This window comes from Mus caroli, unplaced genomic scaffold (genome assembly GCF_978045245.1).
Source record: "Mus caroli unplaced genomic scaffold, Mus_caroli_1 scaffold_6, whole genome shotgun sequence".
In the NCBI taxonomy this organism is placed as follows: Eukaryota; Metazoa; Chordata; class Mammalia; order Rodentia; family Muridae; genus Mus; species Mus caroli.
The window spans coordinates 12,919,192-12,936,656 of NW_028227261.1; the positions used below are offsets into that span (position 1 = coordinate 12,919,192).

The 17,465-nt window shown below is 41.7% G+C and overlaps 1 pseudogene; it reads right to left on the reverse strand.

The window, feature by feature from the left end:
• Positions 1 to 7,968: 7,968 nt before the first annotated feature.
• On the reverse strand, positions 7,969 to 9,306 carry LOC110293447 (zinc finger MYND domain-containing protein 11 pseudogene; annotated as a pseudogene).
• Positions 9,307 to 17,465: the final 8,159 nt, after the last annotated feature.

Consider the following 17,465-nt stretch of genomic DNA (forward strand, 5'->3'; position numbering starts at 1 on the left):
ATTACTGAGACTTACAGGTGAGTGAAGTCAACATAATGTATTCCAGATAGGACTTTGATACAGTGTTTGATCTTACTTGGAAAAATTTCAAAAATAATAATTTAAGTAAGATAATGCATTACAGAGTTCAGTGTTTGTGGAAACATGCCATGGATGTGTCTGGGACTTTGACCATAATGTCAGAGTTTATACTTACCCACATCTGATCCACCCAGTTTATAAATGTAAAAGCACAAATAGACTTGCATGTGCAGCTGATCAGTCATCCAATCAGGTGGCAGCTTTGGTTCGAGAGGTGGGGCTCCAAACGGAAGGTGTGAGGGGAATAGAGAATATAAGGATCAGAATGGTCAGAAAAGACACTCTGAGCTTTGGAGCCTGCAGTGACTATATGTCCTTGCTGGGACTGGAGCACCTGATTGCAGTGTCCAAATCAGATAAGTCATTCTGGTCACTCGCTCCAGCCAATCCAGCTTGTAGGCCCCACTTGCTCAATCCTGATTTGCTCTGGCCCAAAGATGTATTTATCATTATAGATAAGTACAATGTTACTGTCTTCAGACACACCAGAAGAGGGCATTAGATCTCACTATAGGTGGTCATGTGGTTGCTGGGATTTGAACTCAGGACCTTTGGAAGAGCAGTCAGTGCTCTTACTGCTCAGACATCTCTCCATCCCCCATTTATTTTCAAGCACCAAATCTCACTTAGCCTGGGATAATCAGAATTCCATATGTAGCTAAGTGTCATGAAACATTGAGTGTTCAGCCTCTACACCCTGAGACCTGCGCCTGCAGTGCCTTGCTAGTTTATAGATGGCTGAGGAGGCAACTTGATGGAAATGAGAGGATTTTGAAGAGTGTTTCCCACAAAAGTTCAGGGTTCAGGTTTGTATCTCCATTTACCTGCTTCCTAGGAGCATAGGATTCAGGGAATCAGTGGTTGTGATTGGGCAGAATAACAGGGAAGATCAGTTCAAATAGGTGCTGTGCATCTCCAGGAGGCCCTACAGGGAACTGTAGCCTCGAGAAAGGCACATATTGAGTAATGAGTAATGTGGTAAAGAGGTTGTGTTTTTTTCTGAAAAAAAATTTTTACCTTTAAATGTTCCCATAGCATCTGACTACCTGAAGATCATAATGAGCTTCAATTCCCCTCCCACCCACCCCCCAATTCTGCAGCTGGTAGGAAGAAGCCTGGTGAAAGATGAAGCCTTAGTCACCTTTGCTCTGGAGGCCCTGCCCATGAAGCTCTTTCCACCACTGTTCAAGGATGCATTCACTGGCAAACAACATAACATCCTGAGGGTGATAATGGGAGCATGGCCCTTCCTCCGGTAGCCCTGGTATAGACTCCCTACCTGGAGACCTTGAGGTTGTGCTGGACGGCCAAGGAAGGAAAAGATGTGCTTCAGGAGATCTGTCAGAAGCTGGAGTTTGGGCCTTCTCTGTTTATAATCACCTAGTGCTTCTTGAGGTATCTGGGGAAAGCTCCATCCAGGAATTGGAAAGAAACACACACTGAGACCTGGGAACCCTTCATTGGTAGGCAGAAGACAAACCTTCAGAAACTCCTTCTCTGGGAAGTCTGCATCCCCGTGGAGTGGCTTGCAAACTGAGAGATGAAAGAGAGGTGTATTACAGAGATGATTCCTCTGTCCAATTTCCAAACTCTACCTGCTCCAGCATTTCTATTTGAATGATATCTGCTTTCTGAATGGCTGCCTGATCCAAGTTCTCAGGTGAGGAGTGACAGGGAGGTTTCTCCACAGGCGAGAGCTAAACTTTTTTTGTATTTGATGAAACATTAGTGTACAGCTGTGGTTTCCCAGCCATTGTTGAATTTATAGTGAATTTAATTGACCTTAGAATGATTGATCTAGTACTCTTTCTGATATTCTACCATCGTGAGCTCTCACCTCAGTAAGCTCTGACTCTTACATATGTGTTCATAATTTAGAAAGTGTCTCTTCTAGAAACCCAGATGGAGGGAAAACAGGTCTGAAGCTATGACATATTACACCATATGGCATCCCATGTCAGCTCTCTACTCAGAACTATATGAATAGTTTTCATCTGCCTCTGATACCTCCATGGGTCAAAGGCTATTTGAGCACAGGTAGGAGCTGAGGGGATGAGAAATAAGCTAATAATTGTGGTCATAGTGAAGCTCTATGAACTGAACAGAGGCTGTGCTAGGAAGGTGGGGCTCATTGAGCTCAAGGTTTGCAAAGCAAGGAGTACTAAATGTTTCATGTTTGGTCCTTTTGTGTTCTCCTGTTCACGTCACCTATCCAATGATATGGCTCTGTGCTTGACAGATCAGAGGGAACTCTGGAGCTGAGGGCAGAAACAGTCACAGTGATGGTGTGTGCCCTCTACATCAAATGACAAGACTTGAGTTGGTAACTCTCTGTCAGGGAGCATTTTAGTCTTGACTTGATGTGTTCAGGATGATCTTGGGCATAAGTAGCATCTGATACCTGAAAGTGAAAACATTCTCTTTACTATTGTCTTGAACTTTCTTGAGATGAACTCCTTTACCCCCACCTCATGCTTAAGAGAGTCCCTTAGAAATCTCTGTAATCACTTGGGGCACACTGTCAGAGTCAAACATGAGGTATCTGTCCCAGTACCTAAATGTCCATCAGAGCAAACATCTGGACCTGAATGGCATTACCTTTTTATAGTTAAGTCATCTACTTCTAGAAAGATTGCCAAAAAGTCTGACAGCTACACTGCAGACTCTAATATTGAAGGGATGTGTGATTATGGACTTCAAAATCAGTGTTTGCCTGCCTTCCCTGAGCCAGTGCTCCCAGCTTACTGAGGTAAGTTTTGTGAAGAACTTCCTCCCCAACTGTAGCCTAAAGAATCTGTTGAAGTAGACTTCCAACATGAGACAGCTGACTTTGGAAAGTACCCTGCTCACCATGAAGACATTGATGACATCTTGTTACACAGATTTGTACAACTCTGTTCTGAGCTTATGGACACACTCAAGGTTATAAGGGAGCCAAAAGAGGTCTGCTTTGGGCTGGAGGGAGAGATGGCTCAGTGGTTAAGAGCACTGACTGCCCTTCAAGGTGTTCTGAGTTCAAATCCCAGCAACCATATTGTGGCTTAAAATCACAATGAGATCTGTTGCCCTCTGTGTCTGAAGTCAGCTTCAGTGTACTTATGTATAATAAATAAATCTTTTAAAAAAAAAGAAAAGATGTGGTGGTGCACAATTTTAATCCCAGCATTTGGGAAGCAGAGGCAGGCAGGTTTCTGAGTTTGAGGCCAGCCTGGCTACAGAGTGAGTTCCAGGATAGTCAGGGCTACACAGAGAAACCCTGTCTTGAAAACAACAATAAACCCTAAACAAACAGACAAACAAACAAACAAAATGAGGTTTGCTTTGTGAATATGAGATATCTAGATTGTCATAGATTCTGTGTCTACAAAAAGACCATGTTCTTGTTGGGAGTAAATATGGGGAGGTCACTGCTAGGCTCTGAGAAATAAAAGCCATGACCCAATGACTCATTAGAGGCACACAACATGTACCTTCAAGCATTTTTGGATGTTCCTGGAAAGAAAAGCTAGTTTCTTTTCTTTTGAATTCAAATCCAATCTTTCAGTTTTGAAGTAAGACTGTTGACATGGTGTACCAGATGCTATTTTTAACCTAATGTCTACAGTACAGACCCAGCCTGTAATGTAGGGCTTGCATCCCAGCACTTTTTTTTTTTTTTGGTAAGTTTTATTTATTCTATGTATATGACTACACTCTTGCTGTCTTCAGACACACCAGAAGAGGGCATCAAATCCCATGGTTGTGAGCTACCATGTGGCTGCTGGTAACTGAACTCAGGACCTCTGGAAGAGTAGTCACTGCTCTTAGCTACTGAACAATATCTCCAGGCCTCATCCTTGCACTTTCTTTTTGTTTTTGTCCTTCCTTCCTTCCTTCCTTCCTTCCTTCCTTCCTTCCTTCCTTCCTTCCTTCCTTCCTTCCTTCCTTTCTTTCTTTCTTTCTTTCTTTCTTTCTTTCTTTCTTTCTTTCTTTCTTTCTTTCTTTCTTTCTCTCTCTTTCTTTCCTTCCTTCCTTCCTTCCTTCCTTCCTTCCTTCTTTCTTTCTTCCCTTCTTTCTCTCTCTCTCTCTTTCTTTCTTTCTTTCTTTCTTTCTTTCATTCCTTCTTTCTTTCTCTCTTTCTTTCCTTCCTTCTTTCTTTCTTTCCTTCTTTCTTCCTTCCTTCTTTCTTTCTCTATTTCCTTCCTTCTTTCATTCCTTCCTTCTTTCTTTCTTTCTTTCTTTCTTTCTTTCTTTCTTTCTTTCTTTCTTTCTGTCTTTCTTTCTCTCTTTCTCTCTCTCTCTCTCTCTTTCTCTCTGTCTCTCTCTCTCTCCCTCCCTCTCTCTCTTTTCTTTTCTTCTCTTTTCTTTTCTGTTTTTCTTTTTATCTTTTTTTTCAGACAGCCCTGGATGTCCTGGAACTCACTCTGTAGACCAGGCTGGCCTTGAACTCTGAAATCTCTCTGTTTCTGCCTCCCAAGTACTGGGATTAAAGTCATCTGCCACCACCGCCAGCGTAATAAAGGACTTTTAAAAAGAATATGTTATAAGCTTTTCACTTAATGAGTAAGATTTGTTTTAAACCCTCATACTTGCATACAGTGCATGGTGCTCACCTTGTCCCAATACTCGTATCATTTTGTGTCTGCCCTGTCCTCCTAAATTTTTCAGAGTAAATAATGACTCAATATGCCTCTTTTCTTGTATTACAAATTATAAATTGCTTTGAGTAACAGGTTTTAATTGCTAAGGTTGGCTTCAAACTTGAAGTATACCCAAAGAAGATCTTGAAATTCTGATCCATATGCCTCAAAAATCTTGATTCTGGGATGACACTCATGTCCACCCTGTCAAGTTCTTGCAATGCTGATGGGAGGGCTGGGCATTTGTGATTCTAGGCAGAAACTGTTACAATGCTGGTACATCTCCAGAATCTTTTCCTGTGTGAGTGAATGCACCCCATCGTTGTGCCTCTGCCATCTGAGCAGCTAATATAGAAGATGACTAAAAGAGCATCCTACTCAACTCTTTATTCCAGAACACATTTTATGATGATGACAAGCTGATTTTCAGGACATGCTTTGAGAATATTTTGAGGAGAGTTGTGGGACTGTCTATTGTCAGGAACAGAATAAAGCTATGACGATTCATACTCAGAACCACCTGGGTCACATGTGAATAAAACTCATCAAGGTGTGTTGCCTTACAGGAGTCATCCTAGGGAAGGGGAGTCAGGAGGATTTCTGGGAGTTGGAGTTTCAAATAACTTTATGGGTTCTGTTTAGATCCAGCACAACTCAAACACCAGGTCAAGACAGAAAACAAAAATTTATTTTCATCAAGCCACTTCTGATCAATTAGGGAAGTAGATAAGACTCCAGTACTGAAATGTACTCGACCTCTATCTACTAATCCAGAATGTTATAGAGCTTGATGCTTGAAAACCAAAAACATCTTTAGCAAGTTACAGTTACATTCTTTCCCACCAATTGGGACTCAGGACTAGGGTACTTTCCTAGGAATATTTCTTTTTGTGGTACATTTATCATTTTCTCTTTGGTTGGTTTACTCAACCGTGGTGGCTGACTTACCTGGTATTCATGTCCCACTTTGCCAACCAGGTTGTCAATTATCTATGTACATGTCTGTGTCTGCCAAGCAGGATGTCTGTTACCAAGGGAGGTCTTGAGACCTTATACTTTATTTGACCACTATTCAAAATGGAAGCTTTACTCAAAATGGCTTCAGCTTGGTTTCTTTCTTCAAACTTAAGCTTCAGGGGGACAGAGAGATGGCTCAGTGCTTAAAAGCATTGGTTGCTCTTCCAGAGATTCTGAGTTCAATCCCAGCAACTACATGGTAGCTTATGACCATCTATAATGGATTCTGATGCCCTCTTCTGGCACACAGGTGCACATGCAGATAGAACACTCATATACCTAAAGTAAACAAATAAAATATTTTTCAAAAGGGTTCGAGAGTTGGCTCAGTGGTTAGGAGCACTGGGTGCTCTTTCAAAGGTCCTGAGTTCTATTCCAAGCAACCACATGGTGGCTCACAACTATTTATAATGAGATTCAATATACTGTTCTGGCATACAGGTGTACATGCAGACAGAGTACTCATATACATAAAAATGAATAAATAAATAAATAAATAAATAAATAAATAAATAAATAAGTAAATAAAGGAGTTTCAACAAACGTAAGCTTCAAAATAAGACCAGGTCTCATAAACAAATTCCAAACTAAGTATATGAATACCAACTGAGTAAAGAAAAGAAAAAAGACAAGAAAAGAAAGGAAAAGAAAAGAAAGTTCAGTGATTGGAAGTCATTCAGTGATCAGGGCCCACCCTTTCAGGGTAGCCTCAGTTGCTCTCCATTTCAGAAAAGGAGCTCTAGTAATCTAGACACTGAAAACTCCTTTTTATTATTTAGTGCGACTGAAGCATCCAGCAGATGGCAATATTGATAGGGAGGTGGAGCTGGGAGGCAGAGATATGAGGAAACTCTTCAAAGAGAGAAAAGACTTTGGGAGTCCTGAAGCCCAGGGTCAAGTGTCTGGCTCCATCAGCATCTTTTTTTTTTTTTTAATCAGCCCTCATAACCAGGAAGTGACTTCTCTACATTGTGTTAATCTGTCATGTCCAGGGACATAAGATTGATGATGACACAGTAAAGTTTGATTTGTGGGTTTTCAGAGGAGCTGATTAAAGACATGGTGTTGATTCTAAATGAATTTATATTTTAGTTTCAGTTTTTCTTTCTTCTTTTTTTAGATTTAATTTTCCTGGCTGTCTTTTATATATCTATGTATAAATAAATGTTATTCAACTATCTTTCCAATCCTACCAGTAATGCTGCTTATCCAGTCATCCCGCAGAATACGGACTTTGTATAAATCTCGGTATCTTTAATACAAGGAATGGAGCATGCATTCTCACTGTGTACAGTGAGGGATTTGTTAGTAGCAATGACCCTCCCCTACATCACAATGGTTTCTATGACATGTAAGTGCTCTCCCTCTGAGTAGGAGACACAGGGTGGGTTAGGTTGGCACTGGGGAGGGAAGGTGGGAAGGGACTCAGTTATAAACTCGTATGCCTCAGCTGTAATTCGTTATTTTGAATACAGGTTTTGGCTTTCTATTTTTGTTTTTGCTGCTTATTTTGTTACATGCACTCATGTCAAGACATAGATGATATATGCAAACTATAATATTTTCATTTTTCTCTAAGATCCAGCTCAGTAAAACATTACCCTAGTTTCCCTGCAATTTTAAACTAAAAGATCAAAGGTAATAATTTGTTATAAATGTTATATATTGAAAAGAAATAATGAAAACACAATTGGGAAATGTTTAAGAAAAACTATGCAGGTCTAGTTCTGCTGTTTCAACCCTGTTCCCAGTATTCAATCACATGCTGCCAGCACAGCCCCAGGCAAGGCCTGTGGACCTTAAGCAAACTGCCCAAAACCAGCTCAGCAACATAGCCTGGTGGTCTGTTCTTCTGATGCATCTGCAGCTCTTACATTCAGCTCTGTTCTGTCTTGGTTAGACTCTCTTATTCACCTGTCACTGTTTTTGTTTTTGTTTTTTGTTTGTTTGCTTGTTTTTGGTTTTTTTTTTAGATTCCTTGTTTAAAAGATAAAATTTCTGTAAAATCTAAAAATGTTTTAAAATTTGCTGAAACTGTAACAAATCCACAATTATATTTATTTAGAGTAATACCCTCCATTGGTGTTACTTCAGTCCCCGAAAAATGCTGGAGGAGCATTAACAAAAAAAACTACTGTGCAGAATTTCACCACAAAAAGTGTTTAAAGGCTGGTGCAAAATGGGAGGCAAATTCTAAACCATTTTGGCTTCTTGGGAACAAAAACAGCTGCATGTGAGGGTGGCAGCAGGCTCATCTCTTCTGGTCGCAGGTGCGCTTGTGCTCTGTGTGCCAGTGCTCCTACTGGCACTAAATGGAGCAGTAGGCCGAGCTCCAACAGCCATGGTACATGGCCTGCCTCCTCCTCACAGTTGTAGCACCACTGCTTCTTGATCTGAGAAGTGAGCTTCTTGTGCTGAGCCGCTAGTTCCTTGATCTCCTCTACAAATGCTTCCTTACACTTTTCCTTCACCTGCTTACACTTTCTCTCCATCTCACCCTGCATGTTGGCTACAGCTTTGTTTACGGCTTGTCGTTTTTCTTCTTCCATTTCGGAACGCAACTTTTCCAGCACTGTACAGACCACTCTCTCTGTTTCCCGCTTGTGGTCCAACTTCATCCTGTCTTTAAAGTCATTAAAATTTTTGGTATACTTGTCATGGCACATGCTCTGACAGACACCATTGCTTGTCATCTGAGTCCTTCGATGCAGATGCAGCATTCGTGTGGAAGAGGCACTTAACTTCCTGGTCTGGGTTGACACTGACACCCTGTCAAGTGGCTGAGGCATTGTGGAGATTTCCTGTCTGAAACTTAGTGCTTCCATTTCTGGCTCGGGTTCTTCCTTTCTGGGCTCCACACTCGGATTATGTCGTCCTTTCTTTGCTCTTGGCACTTGAGTGACCTTCAGTGGTTCATTACTGGTCAAGGAGATACTGGATTCTGCCTCTTTCTCACCTCAGTCATCATTCTTAGACTTCCAGAACCTTCCTTCATGGAGGAAGCACTGATGCAGTTCCAGCTTGTCACAGGCCTTTTTCAAGCCCATGCTGTGCTTCACATGTAGTCTGTGAACATTGACTGTGATATCCCGAATATTTTCAAAAGGAATCCAGGCTCTCTGGTGGTATGGCCAAAGAAGCAAACACAAACTTGACTGTCTTCTTTCTGCATGACTTTGGCTGGCCAAAACCCCAAATCTTTCATTTTAGCCCAAACCAGCTTATGATTAGATATGCAAGGGTAGCACAACCAGTTGTCCGGCCATGGGTTTGACAGGTAGTAGCAGTTCTTTCAAAGCTGCAGCTCGTCCAGCTCATGGTATGTGTCTTTATATCACATCCTTGCAATGTCCCCTTGCTCCCTGCTCCATAGCAGATCACTGTTGTGCAGAAGCAGCTGTGTGTCAGCCTTGAACTCCACTTAACTCCAGTACTTCCCCTCATTCACCTTCTCTTGTATGGTAGGGACATCAACAGATGAATGGACCAGCCTCTGGTACATAGGATGCTTACTGTCCTTTTCTTTTTTATTAAGGTCTATAGCCTGCTTTTTCATGGGGGAGATGCTGAACATCAAGTAGGTGCACATTTCCTGCCTGTTAGAGTGCTTCATCTTAATGCTCCAGCAAACTGGGTACTGCCAGTGACGATTGCTGTCACTAAGACTGAACTCATTAGACAAACACTAGGAATGATCCACACATAAACACATGTGGAGCCACCATATGGTTGCTGGGAATTGAACTTAGGACCTCTGGAAGAGCAGTAGTGCTCTTAACTGCTGAGCTGTCTCTCTAGCCCTGGATTTTGATTTGTTGTTCACAGCTGTTCCTTTATTTTGTAAATGAAATTAAACTTTCCTTTCTAACATCTGTGTATGAAGTACTCTCAATCTAGTTTAATGGAATATTTCCTATTCTGTCTCATCAGAAATTCTGTAGCCACCGACCTAATTAAAGCAACATTTCACACTAATTCTATGAACTTTTAGGGTCTAATACTATACAATGTATAGGGAAATGGAGAAGTGTCCCTATGCAGTCTTTTCTTTTGTGGAGCTTGTCTTGAACTCACCAAGCTGCCACTTCTGCTCCCAAGTGCTGGGATTAAATGCCTGTGCCACAATGCCCCTCTGAATTTTAAAGTGAGGTAGAAAATGGAGTGTCTAGCCGGGCATGGTGGCGCATGCCTTTAATACCAGCACTTTGGGTGAAGATACAGGCTGATTTCTGAGATCGAGGCCAGCCTGGTCTACAGAGTGAGTTCCAGGACAGCCAGGGCTACACAGAGAAATCCTGTCTCTGGGAAAAAAAAAAAAAAAGGAGTGTCTCCAGGGAACAGATTCCTAGTCCCAGTTTGGATTTTACACACACCCCATTACCTCTGCCTCCCCATTGAGGAGATCAAAAGTTTGCACCCTTACCCCTGACTTCCTGTGGCAGGTTTTTCCTCTATGAATTAAGAGTTCCTGGTTTTGGCTCTGTGTGTCTCACTGGCCCATAGATCTCTTTATATGTCAGCAACTCTGGTTACAATTTCATAGTTGATGATAGTTTCTGAAAGGCATTACACAGTAGACCCACGTTTGACTCGTAGAATTGTGAGATATATGTGTAACAAATCTATGCTAAAATGTGTAAAAATTGTTGTATTCTAATGGATACACATGCTGGAGTATCACCAGCTTCCCTCTGTAAAGACATTTCAAGATAGTCATCACCTTTAATATATGTGTAATTTCAAAATCATTCCTTTCAGTTCTCCAGGTGAAATCCCATTGAATTCTAAACATGCATCAAATGTATTAACAGGTGTGCATTTTTTATTTTTTATTAATTTTTTTTGAAACAGTGTTTCTCTGTATAGCCCTGGCTATCTTGGAACTCACTTTGTAGACCAGGCTGGCCTTGAACTCAGAAATCCGCCTGCCTCTGCCTCCCAAGTGTTGGGATAATAGGCATATGCCACTACACCAGGCTTCATTTTTAATTTTTAAACTCTACAAAATGAAATACATAATGTATTGTATGAGATGGCTCTAAGGTGCTACATCCACTCCAGTAGTGACCAGCAGTCACTACTGGACGCTGTCCCGAGGCTAAAAGTTCATGGAAACTTAGTCTCTTGGAATCATGGCATCCTGTATAAAGAATGCTCCAATGTCCTTGCTTTAGTTGGTAAACGGACCTGTGTGCTTTCCCTTAATATTGCTTTATTACCAGTGCTCCTAAGGATTGATATTTTGACATATAGTTAAGTTAGATTCTAGGCAGTCCTTGATCTGACCCTGGGCATGGATAGCTAAGTCACTGCCCTACACATAAATTTACCATTATCTAGGAAGAATGAATTTTGTGAACTAAAGAGGAACCAGAGTAGATACTTAGAATTTTAGGTAGCTGAGTTACACCCATATACAGGTATTTACAATGGCCTAGGGTGAAGGTGGACTATACAATAGACTAGAGTAGGAACTATGGCTAGGGCACAAAGTCCTTGCCCCTGGCTTCTAAGATTAAGTGGACCTTAGGTGGAACAGTTTTGATATCAGTTGAAAACGGTGAATTTTATTCCACTTGGTTCCTGTCAGTCCTTCCGTGTTTGTATTCCTCTGTTTTGTGTAAGAATCCAGTAATCTCTTTGTACCTTGCCCATGTGTCACCCAACTTCCCTACTTTCTTCTCTATAAAATGTTGATGCTCCATTTAACAAATTACATTCAGATCCACACTCTCTTGTGTCGAATCTGTCTGTCAATTCCTGCCTACTCCTAGCCCATCTGCAACTAGAGACTTGTTCCATGTAGACAAGGGACCAAGAGGGTCTGCGGCACTAAGTGGCATGATTAAGCAGAAACTGGATTCTTTTTTCTCCATTAATGTTTATTTATTCACGTTTCTGACTAGTGACTGCCCCCCTCCTCTTCTCGGAGCCACACCCGAATGTCCCCTCCATTCACACCCTCTCCCTTATCCTCAGAGAAAGTTAGTCCTCCCAGGTGTATCCACTCACCCTGATACATCAATTCACAGCAGAATTAAATGCATCCTCTCCCATGAAGGCCAGATAAAGTAGTCCAGCTATGAGAAAAGGACCCAAAGGCCCACAACATGAGGAACAAGTTAAATATGTGGCACATACGTGTAAGGGGCCTACGTCCATCCCATAAATACTCACTAGTAGATGGTTCAGTTTTTGTGAGCCCCTTTGGTCCCAGATTATTAAATTCTGTAGGTCTTCTTCAACCATTCCTACCACTCTTTAACAATACTCTCCAAACTCCACTCACTGTTTGGCTGCAGGTCTTGGCATCTGTTTTCATCAGTGCTAGATGAAACTTCTCAGAAAATAGTATGCTTGGGTCCTGTCTGTAATCATAGCAGAATATAATTGTAGTTTCAGGGGTGCGTTCTTTCCCATGGGATAGGTGTCAAGTTGGGCCAGTAATTGGTAGGCCATTTTCTCAATCCCTGCTCCATCTTTATCTCTGAACTTGTAAGCAGGACAAATTTTGGGTCCAAGGTTTTGTGAATGGGTTGGTATCCTCCTCCCTCCATTAGAAGTTCTGCCTGACTACAGGAAGTTGTTTCTTCAAGAACCATATCCCTGGGGCTGAAGAGTTAGCTCAGTAGTGAAGAGCACTGGCTATTCTTCCAGAGATCCTGGGTTCAATTCCTAGCAACTACATGGTAGTTACAACCATCTGTAATGGGACCCAATGCCCTTTTCTGGTGTGCCGGAAACAGCTACCATGTAGTCTTATAAATAATATAAATAAATATTTTTTTAAAAAGAACCATATCCCCCATTGCTAAAAGTCTCAGTTATGGTCACCATGTAAGACTCCCAGTATTTTTGTTGTTGTTGTTGTAGTTGTTGTTGTTGTTGTTTTGTTTTTCAAGACAGGGTTTCTCTGTATAGCCCTGGCTGTGCTGGAACTCACTTTGTAGACCAGGTTGGCCATGAACTCAGAAATCAGCCTGCCTCTGCCTCCTGCTTGCTGGAATTAAAGACCTGTCCCACCACGCCCGGCTAAGACTCCCAGTAGTATGCCCTGTCTCTGAGCTCCCTCCCACTAATTTCTGTTTTCTACTCATACTTGATCTCCACCCGACTCCTTTCTCCACACCTCCCACCAAGTTCCTTCACTCCCTCTACTTCAGATGTCTATTTTTTTCAATTCTGGTTGAAATTCAAGCATCCTCCCTTGGGGTTGCCTTTTAACTTTGCTTCTTTGGGTCTGTGGATTGTAGTATGGTTATCCTGAATTTTATGGCTAATATCCACTTATAAGTGAGTACATATCCTATGTGTCTTTCTGTGTCTGTGTTATCTCACTCAGGAAGATGCTCTCTTGTTAGGTTATATAGGCCCTTGTCAGTTCTACCACAGGGCACAGTCACCTGGAGAGGTGAAACACGGGGAGTTTGACTGTACTTATCTCATGCTGCTGCTAGGGTCGATGCTGGGCTATGAAGACTTGCTGAGACACTGCTCTGGGGTGACAAAGCTCAGTCTTAGGTCTGGGGGTCCCTAGGCCTATGATGCCACTGCTGTGCAGTGGGGTCCTCACCATCTTGGACATTGAGGCGCCACTAGAAGATGGAGAAGAGCAGAGTTGAAGAAAAGCAGAGAATGGATACGGGGGAGGGGGTGGTGGTGGTGGTGGAATAGGCAGAGGACTGTTTAGTCTGGGTATTGGGGGGAGGAAAGAGGGACTCCCAGCTTGTCCCATCTAGGAGATGATTGTCCTTAGTTTGAGGGCAACAGGCTTGGTGGCAGTTGTGTGTAGTGCAGAGAGATCTTCTATGGGAGATTAGGCATGGCTCTGTAGGTGAAGGCCTTCTCCATGGCTCCCCATGGTGGATCTCAATGAAAAGAGACAGCCAAAGTTCTAAACAGTTTCTTGTCATGGTGGTAAGTGCTTATGTAAAACCATATCCCTCTTCTCAGCATGGGCCTGAGATTAAATACCTTTTGCAGGAAGGAATGTCTTTGAAGGGAAGCTTTTTGGCTACTCCCTCCGGGCCTTATTAGGTACCACATTAGTATGCAGTACTCTGTCTAGAGCCAAGGAGACCATAGGTCATGTCTCTTTTATGTAAGTAACATGGCACATGTTCAGAGTCAGGAGTCTGGCAGGGAGATGGGAATCCCCTAAGCCTCAGGTGTCTGCCCACTGAGTCTCCAAGTCTCCACCTGCTTTACCTTACCAAACTTACTGACTTGATTTTATGTCCCACAATTTCTAGTGAATCTGTATTTTTAATTCAGCATAACTCTCTTTATTTAAGAATGTAGTAGGCTGCCATTTTATATTCTTATCACAAGATAGTACAATAGACTTTAGATTGGATTATTCTGAAAATCTTCTATTCTGAAAATTAGATTTTTTTCAATCCCCCTTTTATTGCTTGCCATGCTAGCATTAAATTTTTCTGTAATTTCCTTATCCAGGCCTGTTTTTTTTTTTTTTTTGTTTTGTTTTTTTGTTTGTTTGTTTTTTGTTTTTTCCGGATATCCTTAAAATGGATATATAAAATTGTAATTGTTACTGGAAAAAAAACAACCCAAGTATTTATATATTAGGTGAAACAAAATCAAATGAGGTCCAGATGCATCATGTAAGTGTATTTCCACCTTTTTTTTTTTTTTTTTGGTTTTCTGAGACAGGGTTTCTCTGTGTAGCACTGGCTGTCTTGGAACTCAATCTGTAGACTAGGCTGGCACCGAACTCAGAAATCCAACTGCCTCTGCTTCCCAAGTGCTGGGATTAAAGGCGTATGCCACCAGTGCCCGGCATTATTTCCATTTTATAACCCAGAAAATATTTTTCTTTTTTTAATCTCTCTAATTCTCTCCTTCCTTTGGAGACTTCCATTTATTATTTTTAAACTGAATATTTCTTTCCCTTTTACTGTTTTAAACTTATACATTATTACTTCTGAAGTTTGGGGCTGCTCAGATATAGTGCAGCTCCAGGAAAATGTTCCATTTGCCCTTCTGTGCATCTGCAGGCTCCTCAGGCCATCATGTGCCTATGGTAGCTGACACCACCCCTTAGGCTCAGTCTAGAAGGATGCTATTGCCTGGTTTTGGGTTGGAGCCATTATTTACCCTTTGATGAGAGCCCAGCCTCTCACCTGGGAGTACCTAGTGGGAGCTGAGCCTACCCACCCCAGCTCTGGATCACACTGCTGCTGCATTTAGCTCTGGCTTGTGCGCAGAGTTTCTTCTTCTGCTAGCTACCTGCTGCTCAGATGACTAGGCTTCCTTTCAAAGGATTTAGCCTCCCTTTGGCTAGGCTAGGAAACTGCTCAGGGAGGTGTTTGCTTGTACCTGAACACCTGAATCCTTTGTTTTAAGCTTGGGTTTTTAGCTAAATTTTGATTACATGCTTAATACATTGGGCACCATTTGTAACCTTGGGCTTTTCTATCTGTATCCCTGTTCCGGAGTAATGACTGGAAGGCTTCTCGGGTGAGGAATATGAATGGCTGAGAAGCACCAGAATAATTGTTCAACATCCTTAATCATCAGGGACATGCAAATTAAAATAACCTTGAGATTCACACCTCACTCCAGTCAGAATGGCTAAGATCAAAAATCAGGTGACAGCAGATGCTGGCAAGGATGTGGAGAAAGAGGAACACTCTTCCATTGCTGGTGGGATTGCAAGCTTGTACAACAAAACTGGACATCGGTCTGGTGGTTCCTCAGAAAATTGGACATAGTCCTACTGGAAGAACCAGCATTACCTCTCCTGGGCATATATATATATATACCCAGAAGATGTTCCAACTGGTAATAAGGACACATGCTCCACTATATTCATAGCAGCCTTATTTATAATAGCCAGAAGCTGAAAAGAACCCAGATGTCCCTCAACAGAGGAATGGATACAGAAAATGTGGTACATTTACACAACGGAGTTCTACTCAGCTATTAAAAACAATGAATGAATGAAATTCTTGGGCAAATGGATGTGTCTGGAGGATATCTTCCTGAGTAAGGTAACCCAATCACAAAAGAAGTCACTTGATATGCACTCACTGATAAGTGGATATTAGCCCAGAAACTTAGAATACTCACGATACAATTAGCAAAACAAAAAAAATTCAAGAAGAACGAAGACCAAGTTGTGGATACTTCATTTCTCCTTACAATAGGGAACAAAACACCCCTGGAAGGAGCTACAGAGACAGTTTGGAGCTAAGAGGAAAGGATGGACCATCCAGAGACTAACCCACCTGGGGATCCATCCCATAATCAGCCACCAAACACAGACACTATTACATATGCCAGCAACATTTTGTTCAGAGGACCCAAATATAGCTATTTGGTGTGAGGCTAGGCCAGTGCCGGGCAAATACAGAAGTGGAAGCTCACAGTCATCTATATAGGGGAACACAGGACTCCCAATGGAGGAGCTAGAGAAAGTATCCAATGAGCTGAAGGGGTCTGCAACCCTATAGGTGGGACAACGATATGTACTAACCAGTACCCCTAGAGATTGTGTCTCTAGCTCCATATATAGCAGAAGATGGCCTAGTCAGCCACCATTAGGATGAGAGCCCCCTTGTTCTGGCAAACTTTATATGCTCTAGTACAGGGGAATGCCAGGGCCAAGAAGTGGGAGTGGGTGGGTAGGGTAGCAGGGTGGTGGAGGGAATAGGGAAATTTTGGGATAGCATTTGAAATGTAAATAAAGAAAATATGTAATAAAAAAAGAGAAAAAAAGAAATATAATTATCAAAACTCACTTGATATTTCCCCAAACACAGTATTTCACTAGTTTTTTAAATATCTTCTACCACCATGATTCTTTGAAAAATACCTATATGTTATGTATTTATATTTTAATAATTATATTTGAATTAGAAGATAGCCTCATCACTGCCACCTTGTCTCTAGTCCCTACAACCCATGTCATTTCACACCATCCTACCCACACTACTCTCAATTTCATTACCTCTTTATTAGTACATGTATATGTGTGTGGATAAATATATAATAAAAAATTATGCTTATGGCCTTTTGCTAGGCTTGCTTTCTGATTAGCCCCTAACTTACTTAACCTATTTAAACTATTTATTCTGTTTTCCACATGGCTGGTTACCTCTTCTCAGTTTCATAAGTCCTATTTCTTTCAAGTTTGGGTGGTGAATCTCTTGCCTCTGAATATCTCTCAGAGTTCCAATCACTCTACCAGAACTCCCTCCTTCTATATCCTGCCTTTTGCTAATAGGCCATTTACTCTTTCTTAAAAGGTGATGCGTCATCATAGCACACAAGAGATTATTCCTATAAGCTATGCTAGAAGGCTAGCTTTGTGTGTTATTTGTAGTGACGGTGTGTTGTAGTTTCCCCCCTTTCAATACTGACTTGACCCAGTTTGGAGGTCCATTAACAGGGTCTGTAAGAGAGAGAGAGAGGGGCTGGTGAGATGGCTCAGTGGGTAAGAGCACCCGACTGCTCTTCCGAAGGTCCAGAGTTCAAATCCCAGCAACCACATGGTGGCTTACAACCATCCGTAACGAGATCTGGTGCCCTCTTCTGGTCTGAAGACAGCTAAAGTGTACTTACATATAATAAATAAATAAATCTTTAAAAAAAAAAAAAAAAGAGAGAGAGAGAGAGAGTGGAGACATATGGGAAAGAGACATGAAGAATGGAGACAAGACAGGCTATCTGTTCAAGGATCAAGTATCTAGTCTTGAGTCTCAAGTCTACTTTATTGAAAGGCAA